The sequence below is a fragment of the Notamacropus eugenii genome, chromosome 4 (assembly GCF_028372415.1).
Source record: "Notamacropus eugenii isolate mMacEug1 chromosome 4, mMacEug1.pri_v2, whole genome shotgun sequence".
Classification (NCBI taxonomy): domain Eukaryota; kingdom Metazoa; phylum Chordata; class Mammalia; order Diprotodontia; family Macropodidae; genus Notamacropus; species Notamacropus eugenii.
The window spans coordinates 412,853,256-412,870,917 of NC_092875.1; the positions used below are offsets into that span (position 1 = coordinate 412,853,256).

At 36.3% G+C, this 17,662-nt stretch overlaps 1 protein-coding gene across 2 annotated transcripts in view; it reads right to left on the reverse strand.

The window, feature by feature from the left end:
* The window catches only part of PARP8 (poly(ADP-ribose) polymerase family member 8), a 226,385-nt gene that overhangs the window by 179,681 nt on the left and 29,042 nt on the right, over positions 1–17,662 (reverse strand). The window lies entirely within an intron of this gene.

Consider the following 17,662-nt stretch of genomic DNA (forward strand, 5'->3'; position numbering starts at 1 on the left):
CACAGCTCTCTTTAAGATTCTCTGCCATCTTTATCTTTCTTAACTCTTGACTTTTCATCCCTAGCTCCAGTGCTACTCTGAGTCTCTGCTATGAATGTACCCAACCATAGTGGAAACAAGAGACCATCAAATGCAGTCTCCTCATAATACAGATTAAAACAACAACAACAAAAAAAAGAGGCTGAGAGAGATTAAGTGATGCCTCCTGGGTCACACAGCTGGCAGAATTTGTATGCGAGATTCGAACTGAGGTCTTCCTGAGGCTAAGAGCAGTACTCTCTCCATTGTACCAACTCATAATTTTTTTAACAAGTTTATTTAAACAAGATAAGATGTTTGACTTGAAGGGAAAACTATCTAGGATAAATTTCTTTATAGTAATTTATCCCTACTGAGAAACAGAGATTGCCCTACATGTAAGAGCTACAAACAAAGAAATTATAAAATCATCCTTGGTTTTACAATGATAAAAGAGCAACATTGAAATTATCCAGTCAAACAAGATACGCAAGGAGTCTTCTGCATGTTTGTTGTTGTTGTTGTTAAACAGTGAGAACAAAATAACTTACTGGAATATAAACATAAAAGTTGGACGAGCATGCCACTAATAGAGAAAAGGGATATTTTCACAGAATTGGCTTGCTTTTCCCCCTCCGCATCTCCATTTGATGTTGATCAAAACATACCATCAGCCATTTAATTAAAAAAAATATACAAATGCATTATGCATATGCACTTATACCAGTTACTTTAAGTACCATAAAGGAATGAGGGAAGGGAATCAAACAAGAGAGAAAACTACCCTGCAGTGGCCAGGATGTGGAGGAACCAAACCTTGGTTTTCAAAAGGGGAATATATTGTTTTCCTTGGGAGCACAGTTGTGGAGTAGAGTTGTAGATTCTTTTTTTAGTAAGTGCCTCCTGTCTGCTACTGGAGTACATCAATTTGTATCTTCATCCTCCATTTCCAACTGTACAGGTGTGTCTGTTTCATTGATTGGTTGCCCATCAAATCGGAATCTGATCTGTCTCATCAACATGTACTAAGGGGTGTGTGCTTCTTACTCTTAAATTCAACCACCAAACCACCTTCCCTTGCCACTTTCAAATTAATGTGACCATTGTTTTCAGTCTTGACTTCCTTCGGCTTTTCATCAGCCATGGGGAAAACAGGGGTCTTCTCAGCTGTGCTTCACAAAACAGGGTGGTCTGCTCCAAAGGAATGGGGAAGAAGCAACAGTGACAGGAGAAGGAGCAGGAGGAAAATCATGGTGGCGATGCTGAGGAAGAGGAGGAAGACAAGAAGGAGGAAGAAGAGCCCACCTTCTAAATTTTAACTCAGTTCTTGGTGCCACCTAAGTTAGCCCAGTTTATAAAATATCTGTTCTGTAGCTTCTTCCTCCACTGTCACTTCCCCAAAATGCCCTTGATACTTTTAAATTTTGCCCCTCCATCTTTCCTTCCATAGAGGTCACTGTAAATGACTTCAAAGAATCTAAGATCTCCATCTAAGTTGAAGCACCGACATTCTCACTTCATGTGATTCATGTCCTTGTCTTTCCATAAATACTCCTATAAAGTACCTACCCCACGCACTCCAGGCTTTCCTCTGGCTCTTTTGACATTTTGTGGGTACAAGAATAGCACTCAAGCTATCCATCTTTTAAGTTTCACCACTGCTGTATGACAATGTATTTTTCTAATTATACTTATGCCCTTTACACCACATCCACACAAATTATCACTGATAAGTAATATATTATAATCAATTGATATCCTCTCCTTTCCTTTGTTATTTGTTTCACCTGTATTTTTTTATTCTCATAAGACAGTAATATCAAATGATCTGTAGCCACGTAGTATCATTTGAAACAATATGGGTGTTAAAATAAGAGGTTTTGGCAATTCGGCGCAGGAGTGGACTCCTCAAAGCACTACATAATTTCCCAACTGGCATGCATCCTGATTTCTCTCCAACACCCTTATGGGTTCACTCAATGGGCAGCCTAACCAACTGTGTGCTATAATTTAAGCATCAGAAATCTCTTCTATCCACTTTGTTTTTCCACGGTTTATCTAGGTTTATCTGTTTATGGATCTAGGTTTATCAATCTAGGTTTATCTTTTCATTTTTTTAATTTGGACATGACACAAGAAATCTAATGCTATCTGAGAACTGAGAAGTACATGTTGTTCCCCCATATTATGCCTTACCTGATGCTAATACTCACTGGATCACTAAACAAATTTAAATCTGTGGTTCTGTATATCATAGAAACTTGCATGATTTTAACATAGTCAGAGAAGATATTTTGTCTGAAGAAAAAATGAAAAAAAATCGCTACAGATTCATATTTGTTTAGTCAATAGTAGCTTAAGATATCTGAGGTACCACATCACACCTATTAGATTGGCTAACATGACAAAACAGGAAAAATGATAAATGTTGGAGAAGATGTGGGAGAATTGGAACACTAATTCATTGTTGGTGGAGCTGTAAACTGATCCAACACTTCTAGAGGGCAATTTGGAACTATGGCCAAAGGGCTATAAAAATGTGCATACCCATTGACCCAGCAATATCACTTCTAGGACTGTATCCCCAAGAGATCATAAAAATAGGAAAAGGATCCACATATACAAAAATATTTATAACAGCTCTTTTTTGTGGTGGCCAAGAACTGGAAATCAAAGGGATGCCCATTAGTTGGGGAATGGCTGAATAAGTTGTGCTATATGAATGTAATGGAATACTATTATGCTATAAGAAGTGATGAACAAGCAGACTTCAGAAAAACCTGGAAAGACATATGAACTGATGCTGAGTGAAGTGAGCAGAGCCTGAATATTGTACACAGTAACAGCCACAGTGTGTGAGGACTGTTTTTGATAGAATTAGCCCTTCACAGTAATGCAAGGACCTAAAATATTTTGACAGGACCTAAGCAGAACTCAGAATGAAGTAGTCTAGTTTTCTCTGTTGTTATGTCTTGTTTTGTTTTGGTTTCTCCCATTCATTTTAATTCTTTGATGCAACATGACTAATGTGAAAATACATTTAATAGGATTGTATGTGTACAGCCTATATAAGATTGCATACCGTCTTGGGGAAGGAGGGGGGATTCAGGGGGAGAAAATTTGGAACTTATGAATTAACAAATTTGGGGGCAGGAAGAAAGAATCTTTGACTCTTTTGGGATATACTCAAAATATATATCACTGTGTTCCTTAAACTCTGTAACCTCCAGCCCAGATTTCTTTTATGTGTTTTGGTCAGGTTCATACACTCTAGACAACTTCATCATTTTCAGTGTCATGTCAGAAAGAAGAAACTGCATACTGTAAAAGTACAGTCTAAATGTAGTGTCTCCGCTATCATCCAAGAGAAAAAGCGATCACTATAAACAAACTGGCCAATCTGTTTTATTTACTGTCAATATGGTGTTCTCTTTCTAATTTAATCTATAAACGTTCTTGAGATGATCTTATTTCAATGGGTCATATATCAAAAATTCTGAAAGACTGTTTTCCTCTTGACTGCTTTTCCCCTATTTTGTAAGGTGACACTACTATTAATTTTCTATTATTTTCCATAAAATTTTGAAAGAAAGATTAAAGCAACTACGTGGTCCAGGGGACAAAGCACTGGGCCTAGAGTCAGGAAGACTCAACTCCAAATCTAGTCACAGCTGTGTACTGTGTGACCCTGAGCAAGTCACTTTATCTGTTTGCCTCAGCTTCCTCATTTGTAAAATGGGGATAACAACACTTACCTCACAAGATTGTTGTGAGGATCAAATGGGACGGACGATACTGGCAAAGTAGTAAACACAATGCCGAGCATGCAGAAAGTACTGTATGAATGCTTATTCCTCTCCCCCTTACCCCGGTTCTAAACCCATAAGATGCTGGACTGTCATGGAGAATAAATATTTACCGTTTTAAGCTCCCGGATCCTTCTGACCACAATGTTGCAACTGTCAGGTATCAGTTAAGCTGTTCCAAGAAAGTTTTACAGTGGACTTTTCTTATTTTTGGCATCAACGTTCTGTTTATTTATACAGGACATTTAGAACTGCTGTAATATCCTAGCTACAAGCAGCAGTGTCGAAATGGAAAGGTTAAATTCCATGCAGAAGACCTATATTCAAGCTCTGTTTCAGACATTTACTAGCTTTATGTCCATGCAGCCAAGACCTTCAGATCATCATTGTTAAATTGTGGATGAGAATGATTGTACTATCCACCTGAGATATGTGGTGAAATCAGAGCTATGCAAACTTTAAAGTCTTATGTAAACGTGAGCTGTTAAAACTTCATATTGATTTTCTACATTAGCTCAAACCAATGGCCTGTTTACATAAAGAAAACTGATTCTGAAATAACTCCTGTTATTCAGAAACCAACTGTTTCCTCTCTGCTGAGTCATAATTAATTTGGGTTTTTGGTGATTCTAATCAACGTTTGCCACAAGAGTTTTCTAACTCCTTTTTTAAGATATGGATAACCGTGGGTTTTTACATAATCTAAAGCCTTTGTCCATTTTCATTTCTTAAGGCCAAATTGTGTTTTCCAGTTTTGCTTTACCCATCATTCTCTGTGGCCATCTTTGTTCGAAAGTTAACAGGTCTGAAGGGATATACCTAGTATGTAATTTCTCATCAAGCTTTTTGGATTTGTAGTAGAAAATAATTCAATTCATAGATTCATTCTTTATTAACTCTTAACATTAGAAAAGTTACTTAATGGTTCTATCTCTCAGCTTTCTTATCTGTCAAATAAGGGATATACTTCATCAGTTACCTCATGGGGTTACTGTAACACAAGTATTTTACAAATGTAAGTTATCATCACCACCTAATTTTCTATTAACTACTAGTGTATATGTTACTATTATTTCCATAGAGGTATAGAGTGGGTTCTGCTTATCAAGACAATATACTGTATCTTATGAAACCATGTAGTGCCTTTAAATAAATAATGAAACTATTTTATTCATCTTTCTGAAAAGAAATTATCAACTGCTGTTTCATTTAGCTACAACTACTTTATTTATGACAAAGAGCATTTGAATTGGGTTTTGGACAAAGGTTGCCCGTAAATAGTAACAACAGAAAAATTAACACTTTCAGGTGGCTTAAGTACCATGTAATTCCTGCAACCTGTATAGCATTTTTCAATACTATCACAGTTAAAACAATATTTAATTATCAAAACACCCTTAAAACAACCTTATGGATAAGAATCACTATTTAAAAAGCTTTTACAACTCAACACATTGGCTTTACCCAAAATGATTTTAGTTCAAATTCAGTTAAGTATAGCATTTAGGCAGAGCTCCATGCCCTCATCAGCCAAAAAAGCCTAGTTTACTCAACTTCAGGGAACAATAAAGAAATCTTTTTTCATAAGATTTTCCCAATTTCTTGCTGGAAAACAGTAATTGGGAGATCTCTGGAAGATGACTGGGACATGATTGATAGTGTTCGTTAGCAAGGGAAGTAATAACCTCCCATCCTATGTTGCATTGTGCCCATAAAGAAAAGGATAGTAACAGGCAGGTACCTAACAGGGACCTAATGTGGCAAGTGAGTGAAAAACCTAGACAACTAGCTATAATATAGTCAGAAGGAACAAGCAAAACTGAAGGCCAGAGCAAACCAGAATCATACACATGGTAGGTCCAGGAACACTGGAATCAATTGGAAAAACCAGTATAACATCTAAGTCACAGTATCTCCTATGGTAGCACTCTCTCAAATTTATCCATGTCACTTTTCTGGTGTATAAAACATTTCTAAAGTAAAATAAAGATATTATACCAAAAAAAGGAAAAGAAGAAATCACTTATTTTATTCTTACTTTTAAGAGTTAACTTGAAATGACTAAGAATACACTAGCCTACATTAACCAAGAAATACATAGGTTCACGCATGCACGCTCACACACATACACATCCAATTAAACTCACATTTAAAGATTTGAGTTCTTGTACATTTCAAGAATTACTATTTATAAGCTGCAAAACAATCTGAATACAATGAACATATTTTTAAATAGGACACGAAAAAGGCCCAGATCTTTTTTTAAACTTGTGAACAGTTTTGTTTGCCCAATGGAAGCCAGTCTTAGCATGAGCAACCCCATTTACTCACTCACTCTGAGCAAAAAGTTTAGCTTTAGATTATTTCATTGCCATTCCCTTTCCATAATGCAAGATAAACTAGGAAACTCATAAATGTTAGGTTAATAAGCTTGAAACTTGAACTACTAATGTTGTGATGGTACTAGCTCCTTTCATGATTAGCAATACTTTTTTATATAACTAGATATGCATATACAGACACCCATAAAACTATAAGTCTTCTTTATAATTAACTGTATTTCACGTTTGAAAATCAAACAAAAGAATGGTAGTTTATCTTTCTTTTTATTTAAACAACTCTTGGCTATCATTTTTTCTTCTCTCCTAAGTATTGATTTATACAACTAATTTACATAATTCCCATCAATACTACAGTACTACACACTAACATTTCTCCAAATTAAATCATTTCAATGTTCAAAAACAAAAATTTCACTTGAAATATATTATGGTGACATCAAAGTGCAGAATGGATTTGAATTCACTAAAATCACAATCCTTGAAATTTATAATCCACAACACTAACTTAGAAACATGATCTTAAAGTATCATTTTATATATTCAAAAGGAATAAAGTTAGGATCTCTGAGAATAAAGAAGTTTGTATTTCTTGGCTTCTGTTTAAGTCATAATATACTTATTAATAAAAATCTCGGTGGTTTAAGCCGTATCTGACTCTGTGAACTTTTTTGGCATTTTCTTGGTAAAAATACTAGTGGTTTGCCATTCCTTCTCCGGCTCATTTTCTAGATAAGGAGATGGAGGCAGACAGGGTTAAGTGACCTGCCCAAGGTCACACAGCTAGTATGTCTCTCAGATCAGGTTTGAACTCAGGAAGATAATGAGTATTCCTGACTCCAGGCTCAGAACTCTATTCACTGTGCCACCTAGCTGCCCCACTTACATAAAACCAAAGAAAAATATTACATAAAGCAAAAAGATTCCAAAAATAGCTTTTAAAAAATTGTACAATTGTTTGAATTTTTTCACATCATTAGCGGTATATAAAGTATATATATATATACATACATAATATATAATTATGAATTCAAGTGCATATAAAGTGTATAAAGTACAATTATTATAATCCATCCATTACTGTAATCCATCATTCATTACTGGTCCTATAATGAAATGATGTATTTGTATTCAGTTCATTTTGCCAAGACTGAATCTCCAGCCTGCTGCCTTTACAATCAATTCCATTATTTTGGTGGGCACAAAAAGAACCTTGGAGGTCTATTATCAGCTAGCACCTAGGTTAAAGCATCAAATTTGTCATCATTTTCTAAAGCCTTCCATTACTCATAACTCTGTCCCCTGGTGAAGATCCAAGTCAGGCCTGAGTGTTTAAGATTCCAGGTTCATCCCGAGGGCAACGCAGCTACACTAACAGAAGATAAACATCTCACCAACTTCCACGTGAAGCTTGTCTCTATCCTGTGTTTCTCAAGATTTTTTATTTGTCTGGACATTTCTGAGTACTTCCTACAGAGGAAATACCTTAGTATAAGGTGCCTGAAATTAGCACTTATTAGAGTGTGTGGTTCAAAATTACCTCAGACACTACTGAGAGAATCTAAAAGAATCCTATAATATATGGATCAGAGATTCTTATACTGTAAGGCAGGCAGTCTGGTAAAACTCTATTTTGAAGAATAATGTTTTTGAATATGTAAAATAAAACATAGGATTAAAAAGGAAACCAATCACATGAAAATACATTTATCAAAATGTTAAAATAATAATGTTAAACATTTAATATTATTTGATAATATTAGTTTTTTTTTTTAATTCCAGAATCCTGGATCTATATGTAGATAAGGTACTCAAAAATGACCTATACATAGGATTGGGAAAGACCATAGAGTTTTTCTAGCCCAATGGTACCAAACAAATAGAGAGAGAAAATAGAAACAGAGGACCATGGACCATACAAATGGATCCGTAATGGCTAGATATTGAGTTAGTTTTTAAATGTATTATTACCTATGATTTATTGTATTTTTATTTATTTTGCTAAATATTTCCTGATACATTCTATTCTTTCTCAGGCCACACTTGAGAGTGTTACGGGCAACATGCAACTCACACATCCGTGCTAGCCCAACCCTTTCATTTTACAGAATAGCAAACGTGAAACCCAGAAGGTAGGTAATTTGCCCAAAGTCATGGAAGTAAGCAAATGAAAGAACCAGCATCTGACTCCTAATCCTCAGTCACCAAATGAAGCATTATTTTCGATGGAAACCATTGTCTCCCACTAAGAAGCAGATCCTTCTACATTAGTTGATCAAAGGATAACTAATAATTTTATACGTTTATTTATCACACACTAGTGCACATAGGCAACATGTGTTATCCAGGTGCTCAGGCCAGGGGGGAGATTCTGGGATTGTTGCTAATGGCCATTCATAACCAGTTGTACATTAGCTATGCTGTTAGTAGCAATTAGAAAGTAGAGAGCCACCACACTTGTCATGACTAATAAGACAACAGAGGGTAGCCAATAATCGTTCATAACAATTACATTACTTTTAAAAACTATCAGTTGTAAAAATGAATATTTAAAGACGTTTAAAAAAATTAAATACATAGGTTTTCATTCATTTGTATTTTACTTCTAGTATCTGAGTTTAGTAACTCTTTAAGAAAACCACATAAACATATTTTTTAAAATAATTAAATGTTAGATATGCTGAATTTATCAAAGATTTTTATGAAGTGGATGATGTGGGAGGCTTGTGAAGGGTGCTGGGAACAGCTGCTGTGAGAAACAGGACAGACAACCAAGTAAGCTGAAAGTTTAGACAAGTTCCAACATTTCCTTCCACACCTTAAATCAAAGTCAGAGAACTGGGTGGAAATGGGGCATAAAAACAAGGCAAATTATGACATTTGACTGGAATTATATTTATTCTATGTTTGAAATTGTGAGATTTTATTTCTCTATACCTCTGAATGAGAACCTGGGAAGATAACCATGTAAATTTAGATGGGAGCATCAGGGCTTTTGCACACACTCAGCTGAGTGGGCTGATACAGCTTGAGTTTAAGGTGTCTTTAGATGGCTTGTCTAGATGTAATAGAACCCTGAGTAGACTCCTGCTCCATATTCTAGCCAATAGATAAATACTGGTAGGGGTAGGGGAGAAAAGGGGAGGGAGGGAGGAAGAGAGACAGAGAGAGGGGGAGGAAGGGGGGGAGAGGGAAAGGGAGGGGGAGAAAGGGACAGGGAGGGGGTTAAAGCAAGAGGAAGAGAGCACATCATGCGTTCACCGAAGAATGTGCTTGATAAGTCCTTTTCTTGTAGTGTCACAGCTCAACCAGAAACATTTCCGTTTATTTAATATTAAACTCATATTTATATAATACTGTGTAAGTGCTTTACATGCAGTATCTCATTTGAGATAGGTAGTGCATGCATTTTCATCCCTATTTATTACATCCATTTAAGTGTAAGGTTCTTTTACTTCTGAGCCTAGACAACAAAGAGGAAAAAACTGACTTGAACCATTCCCAATATAAGAGTGAACTGCCAAAGTAATTGAAATACTACCTCAAGCATCCAGCCATTCACCTAATCAATTCAACTAGCATTTATCATGGACCTACATGGAAGTCATTGTTGCTCAGCCTTTAGGATTTCTTATAAAGAAACAAAATCATAAAAGAAAAATAATTCTGAAATAGGAAACAATTCCATTTGCTGAAGTATTATGATACAGAGCTCAATACCACCACCATCACATATATATTGAGGGATTTCATAACTATGAATTAGTGCTACAGGAATACTTGAATTGCAATATGATGTTGTCACACCAGCTTTGTGTTACATTTGTCTAATCTCAGTACATCACCAAGGGGACTGATGTGAATATAACTACTCATTTTAACCTTGTCAGATACCCAGGTTATTAAAAGTACATAATGAAGACATTACCTAAGGACAATATATGAAGAACATAACGAACATAAGACAATAAATGTGTTATATTTATCTTGATCCCCTCATCATCACCACTCCCCTATCCCCAACACATACATGTTGGAATGACTTCATTTTAACACTTGTCTCAAAACAGTAGAAAGGTACAGTGGATAAAGTACGGAACTAGGGACCTAGAGTCCTAGGGTCAAGGCCTGATTGCATGACTTTGGACAAGTCACAAACTAATTAAGTCTTCATTAACTTATCTATAAATAGGGCTAACCATCTTTACCCTGTCAACAAGATTTTTTTCAGAAGTTCAGATAAAAAATATAGGAAAGCATACTGTAAAGACTACAAGTCTTACAAAACGTAAGGTCATATCCATTCATTTATTCATTCCAAAACATTTAGTAAGCACCTACTACAATTTCCATCTTAAGAAGTTCCATTTTAACTATGCCCAAAGGGCTATAAAAATGGGCATACTCTTTGACCCAGCAATACTGTTTCTAGGGTTCTACCCCAAAGAGATCATAAAAATGGGAAAAGGTCCCACGTGTACAAAAATATTTATAGCAGCTCTTTATCGTGGTGGCCAAGAACTGAAAATCAAGGGAACGCCTGTCAATTGGGGAATGGCTGAACAAGTTGTGGTATATTAATGTAATGGAATACTATTGTGCTGTAAGAAATGATGATCAGGTCAACTTGAGAAAAACCTGAACGGATGCTGAGTGAAATGAGCAGAACCAGGAGAGCATTATACACAGTAACAGTCACAGTGTGCCAGGACTATTGTTGATAGACTTAGCCCTTCACAGCAATGCAAGGACCTAAAACATTCCCAAAGGACTCGATGCAAAATGCCATACACATCCAGAGAAAGAACTATAGAATCAGAATGCAGAAGGACGCAAATTATTTTCCCTAGTGTCATACTGTTTGAGTTTGGTTTTTCTCATGGTTTCTCTCATTTGTTTTAATTCTTCTGTACAACATGACTAATGTGAAAATATGTTTAATAAGAATGTATGTGTAGAACCCATGTAAGATTGCATGCCGTCCCAGAGAGGGAGGGGCAGAAAATTTAAAACTTATGGAAGTGACTGTTGAAAACTATAAACAAATAAATTAACTGAATTTTTAAAAAAGAAGTTCCATTTTTCCCCCTGCAACAATGACCGAACTTTGAAGTTTCCTGCAGAACTGATTATAAATAATCTACAGGAGACTGATTTTACAGGTTATGCAATTTTTTACATACTGCAAGTGCCATGTCAAAATGAACCATTTCCACCCATTAAAAATATCTGAAGTGTTCTGGTTCAGCAATTTATAAGAATCAAGAAAAGACATGAGAAAATAATAACTAGACCAGGGTAGTCCAGAGGGATGATCACTGGATGTAAATCCAGGAAAACTGAATCACACTTCTGATACAGATTAGCTAGTGACTATCTAATCTATCATCACAGTTTACTTGTCTGTAACACTGAGAAAATAAACATATGCTACCTTCCAGGAGAAGCAGTGTGACCAGGTGAATGAAGTGCTAGATTTGGATCCAAGGAAAATTGGATCCAAGTCCTGTTTCATTACTACACTTAATATTTGTACAACCTTGGCCAAGTCACTTTAAGCTTCTTTTAGCTTTAATTTCTGTTCCTTTAAAAAGGGCATTATCACACCTACCTCAAAAGTACAAAACAATGCAAGCAGATTAATTTTAAAACCTTTGATCAGCTCCTCCAGGACCCTCCATTTTAAGGAAAGGCCCAAGCCAGCCACCCTCCCACCTTGATTCCTCTCCCAGAGAAGCTCCTAACATATCTGTTTGGGGACCTTCTCCCCACATCGCTTTTCAATTTCCTTTTAGTTTGTCTTAGAATGTAAGTTCCTCCAGGGAAAGGACTATCTTGGTGTTTCCATGTATTTCCACTGCTTGGTTAGCACAGTGCCTGACACACAGTAAGCACTTGATGTATGCTTGCTGATTTGAGCTATCTACGTCTGCTACTATTATTTTTACCACACACCTCACAAGGCTTTTGTGAAACTCGAATGAATAAAAAGTTCTATGGCATATATATATTCTATGGCATCAAAAATAACAGTAATAGCTAGCATTTATCAATTACAAACATGAAAACGTTTGAGCCAGAAATGATGTTGACATAAAAAGTTTATGCTACTGACTTAGTGTCTGAGCACTCGTTTTATGTTGGTTTTTCAACTGCGTGATTCATGTGTTGTGACACATTCACGCTGTCATCCATTCCCATTGGTGGACCATCATCCAGACAGCTAGCTCAGGTGAAGTGTTGTTCCACAGGGCAGGGAACATGGGGCAAAATGATCCATACAGCAAAGATACTGATATTCTTGGCTTCATTCCCTAATCAGACACAGATAATGTATTTAACCCTAATTCTAAGCTAGATAAGTGTTCAGAAACATATGTGCAAAACATACAATAAACAACATTTAATATGCCCACTAAGCTTCCGACTTTCAAAATAGCTATTCTGATCAAAATGGCCTTTTCCCAACTGTATAAGTCAGCAAAATCAACTAAGGAAGTGAAACCTTGCAATCTCATGTATTCACAAAGACAGATTTAGCCTAAGCCAGAGAACCCAGTGTGTAATACTTTCATAGGATTAATTAAAATTTGAATGCCCCATTTTGGTCACTGCTAACAAGGTAATATTTTTCACTGTTTTCCCTATGTCAAATATATCAAGTGAATACTGGAAAGTTAATTTAAAAGATTAGAATCATACGTGACTTGCCATTATCTTGATCCAGCATTTTTATATCCATAGAGTTTTCTACCCAAGGACGTGTTTACAGACAGTCATTTGCACATCACGGGTTTTTATAGGAAAGAAGGAACATCTACATTCAGGCACAGAGCTACCAAAACCTGAGTTGTATAAGGATTAAATGATTACCCTCCAGATTTTGCTGTGGCTGCCACTATGTACACAAAACTATACATAATCAGAAAAACACATTGTTGGCAGCATCAAAGGCCAATGATTCTTCCAGTTTAAAGATTTAGGGGTGAATCCAGGACAGAAGAGAAAGTATTCTGAGACTTCCCAAATGCAAAAGAAAAAAAAAAGGAAATCAGGTTTGCTCTGAGGCTGTTAAGGAAGCAGCATAGGTTGGTGGGAACAGCACATGATCTTAAGTCAGAGGACGTAGGTTCAAATGCTGCTTTTTCTGCCCTTTATTCCCGGTATAACTAGGTGAATAACTTCCACCACTCTGGGTCTTGTTTTCTTCATTTGTAAAATAAGATCACTGGATGGGATGATCTTGAAGGAATCTACGATATGATATCCAAATATGATAGCTGTTTTCTCAGCTACAAACTGATTGAATTGGGTGGCCTCTAAAGTTAATTCTAACTCTAAATAGAATCCTGTAACTTATAAATAAAGATTACTGTTATTTAAATGGAATATTTAAGAGAGGCAATATAGGAATTACCTAAATTTAGGAAGCTGGTCTTCCAATTAGGAAGACGTGAACGCAAGCCATGTGTAAGGCCTATACAGTAAGCCTGGGTAGGACAAACTTTTAGTTTAAGACAGCTGACCATCAACCTATGTAGGGGGAGTTCCTCATTAGAAATTCCCTCTACTAATGAGTTACAGAGCTGGACAAAATAAAATACAACATTTAATATAGAGAGGGTTTATTACTGAATGGAGTAAGCATTAATATAGTATGTATTACATGTCAGGCATTGTGCTAAGCACTTCACAATCATTAGTGATCATTTGATCTTCCCAACAACCGGGGAAATCCTCATTTTACAGTTGAGGAAACTGAGGCAAATAGCAGTTATGTGGGCCAGACCATGGTCACACAGCAACTAAGTGCCTGAGGCCAGATCTGACCTCAGCTCTTCTTGACTCCAGGTCCAGTGCTTGATCCACTGTACCACCAGCTGACTCTTACTGAATGTTTTGATTTTTTTTCTCTGAAATACATCACCTGCACATTCTTGGTTAGCATATGCAAAAAAATAACATTAGGGAGTTTAAGCATCTTCAGCAGTAACAGCCAAAGACATGTCAAATTTCAGAAGGAAGTCAGGAGGTATTGCTGGTAAATGTTTTACATCCATCTCCCATAATAAGCAGAACATACTTATTTTAACCTGCATTAATAACATTTCCTCAGTCATCTTCTTGAGTCTAGATACTAAACAAAACAATAAATAAACTCTTGATTTTTAGTGTTTGCAAATGCTCAATGTGAAAATTTAACAATGGTGGTCACACAGCCCTTTCTGTAAGGGTGTGTGTTCGTCCTTCATTGCCAAAGAAGACCATGCCATCAGAAAAATGATTGCACTTGACCTTGTTTTGAGTGAGGGAGAGCTGTGCAGGTCACCAGCCTCACTTCTCCTCCAGAGCCATCTGAATCCAGTGACCAGATATTCATCAGGATGACTGGAGATTAAGCCACGATCAAAAACACTAGTTTAGCCCCCAAAATCTGGGGATTCTGTTCTTTTAATTCCAACTCTGTTCAGATCATGCCCTATGCCCAACTCCTTTCTAGTATCCACAAGTTAAACAGGGTGACAAGAGTCACCAAATCTCGAACAATGAATATAATGCACATTACCCTGGCACTAATGCCTAAAGCACTGACCAGAAAAAGGCACAAGATACTGAAAAAACAGGGACAAGTTAGGACTGATCTACCCTCAAGAGGTGAGATTCCCCAGGAACCAAATACAGTCTTAGTGTCCTGAAATGGACAATTCTATCATCAGTACCTTGGCTGGCTTATATATTATGTAGATTGCTGCTTCTGAATGACTGAGGGATTTCATTAAGATTAGAAGGTGACAGTGGCTGAGTACTGAGCTAACCATGTGGCTATCTCTGAGTCCCTCCCAGTTCAAGGCACTAGCCTACAAAGCACTAAACAGCAGTTGCCTCAAAGACCTTGAGTTACTGAAAGAACTACAATTTTAAAAGCTTAAAATGGGATAAGTGAAAAATAAACAACAATACTGAAACAGATGAAAAAGGCTAGCAATAGTCAAAGATTAACAGTCAATTTTCAAGAAAAGAAATTCAAGCTATCAATAATCATATGGAAAAAATGTTCTAAGTTAATAACAGAGAAATTTAAATTAAAACAACCTTAAGTTTCCTTCTCACATTTATCAGATTAGCAAAGATGACAAAGAGGAAAATGACAAATGGTACAGGGGCTATGGAAAAACAGGTGGCCTAGTGTATACTGTTCGTGAAGCTGAGAATTGGTCTGTACATTCTGGAAAAGTTTGAAACTATACCCAGAAACTTTCAGTATATGCCCTTTGACCCAGCTAGGCCTTCACCTCAAATTTTAAAAAAAGGACCTATACATAAATATTATTTATATCTGCTCCTCTCATCACAGAATTTGAAAACAAGAACTATGTTAGTACTCTAGCTCAGAAGTGATAGGTTCTCCAATTAGGGTCGTGAAGGTGGGAACTGGAAGAAGGCAAAGGTTATATAAGGGGCTGCAGAGGTAGAATCCATGCATATCCCCATTGCTCTTTGGGTGACCACCAACTCAGATTTTCTTACACTCCAACATTCTATTAATCTCTGCCATATAGTCATCGAAAGTATATCAATATGAAAAAGATAGGTCTTTGTTTCAAGAGCAAGTTTTAAGCTTATTTAAAACCGTGCAATTTCCCCATTCAGTAATAAACCCTTTCCATATTAAATGTTGCATTTTATTTTGTCCAGTTCTGTCATTCATTAGTAGAGGGAATTTCTAATGAGGAACTCCCCTTCCAAAGGCTGATGATCAACTATCTTAAACTAGAAGTTTGATAAGTAGGTAAAAATCATTTATAAAACCACAGAATATGTCAGTACTAGGCTAAACGCTGGGGAAGTAAGTGCAGACAAGCAAGGCAGAATTTGCTCTCAAGGAGCTTATGTTCTCATATATTCTAATGGGGGGAGACACTATATAAAAGTGTGAAAAAAGGTGAAACACAACCCAGTCCAATACCTACTACTCAGTCTTGGAAACAGTAACATTGACCTTTTTTAGTGTTTATCAGAAATCTCAGCCTTTTGCCTAAAACCAAAGGTGTGCTAAAGAAAAATTAATAGCTGGCTGGAGAGGAGAGCTATAAGCAGAATATACTCATAAATTTAATCTTCTTTATTAATACTTCCTCCACCACTTTCTTAAATCTAGACAATTAACAAAACAGAAAATCAAGCTGTGATTTATAGAACTGGTGGATTTTTTTAGGTCTAAATACATATACTGATAATTTAACAATCAACTTATAGGTCTGAGTTGGCTCCAGCACACCTCTGGACAATCAGGTGTCAAACATAAACCCTTAAACTCTGAGAAAATGTGAATTACTATTATCTCAGAGAGCTGTAAGTAGCTAAGGACCCACAGGCTTAGCACTCCCAAGTAAGCTGAAGCCAAAACAAGCAGACCCATGATGGTTTAGGTCTCAGGGTCAAAAAGTTTGTGTTCCTTCTCTGCACTACCTCCTATTATCCATCCTTCATATATATTGCTGCAAATCCATCTGGGTACCTGGTTCCAGAGGTTCTAGTCTCTCTCCCAGAAATCTGCAGGGAGGAAAAATCAGTTCAGCTGTCTTATATCTGATCACCTTCTGGTTGGCCCCTAAGCTTTTCCCCCAAACAGCCTAACTTCTCCAGCGGGCCTAACCTAAGTCCAGACACTAACACTATTCTTGAGTTTTCATCTAGAAAACTGAACCATCCAATTGTCTTTATATTCCCACTGTCTAAACCTTCTCAACATCTCACCTACTCAATTCATTCCTATCGTATTCATAAAAGATTCCAAACAAAATAATTTATTAAATTTCAAACAATCTTGTTCAGCTCTGTTCGTACTTCTGTCTCTTATGAAAAATAAACATAGCAAACTCCGATTACTTTTACTCCATGGGAAGTAGCATTAGCACTTAGCATTAGCATCTTAGCATTAGCACAATCTATATTGCTATCTAAAATAGCAGACAACCTATTAAAAATGAGGGAGGAGAGAGGAAAATCCTGCTGAGCCTTGAATGCATATGTCACTTTGCTGCCATATTTTTTTTACACATAACAACTATTACAGATTTCACACTTCTACATTTGTGTGGTAACAAGGTCTTAATAATAATGAAAACCATTTCTGTACTTCTTCCTACTAAGCAGAGTTAATATTACCATATGAACTGGAAATGCTAAAATATTAATAGATGAACTATAAATAGCCTCTCTCAGGTTTAGCTTCTTTGTATGACAGTTTCAATGATTTCATTACAGTTTATACATAGTAAAATGTGAGAAAGTTTCATATTCATGGCATAAAATGGAAATGTTCTTCAATAAGTCTTTCATTTAGCTCTTACTTAAATTCTTTAAGGGAGAACTATTTTTCCTCTATAAAACAGTTAAACTGCAAGGCAAAGTAACTTTCAAAAGGTATACCTGTATTCTTAGTGTGGAGTCCAATTCTGGACTACTCAAAGAAAAAAGTCAATGATCTGCAGGCTT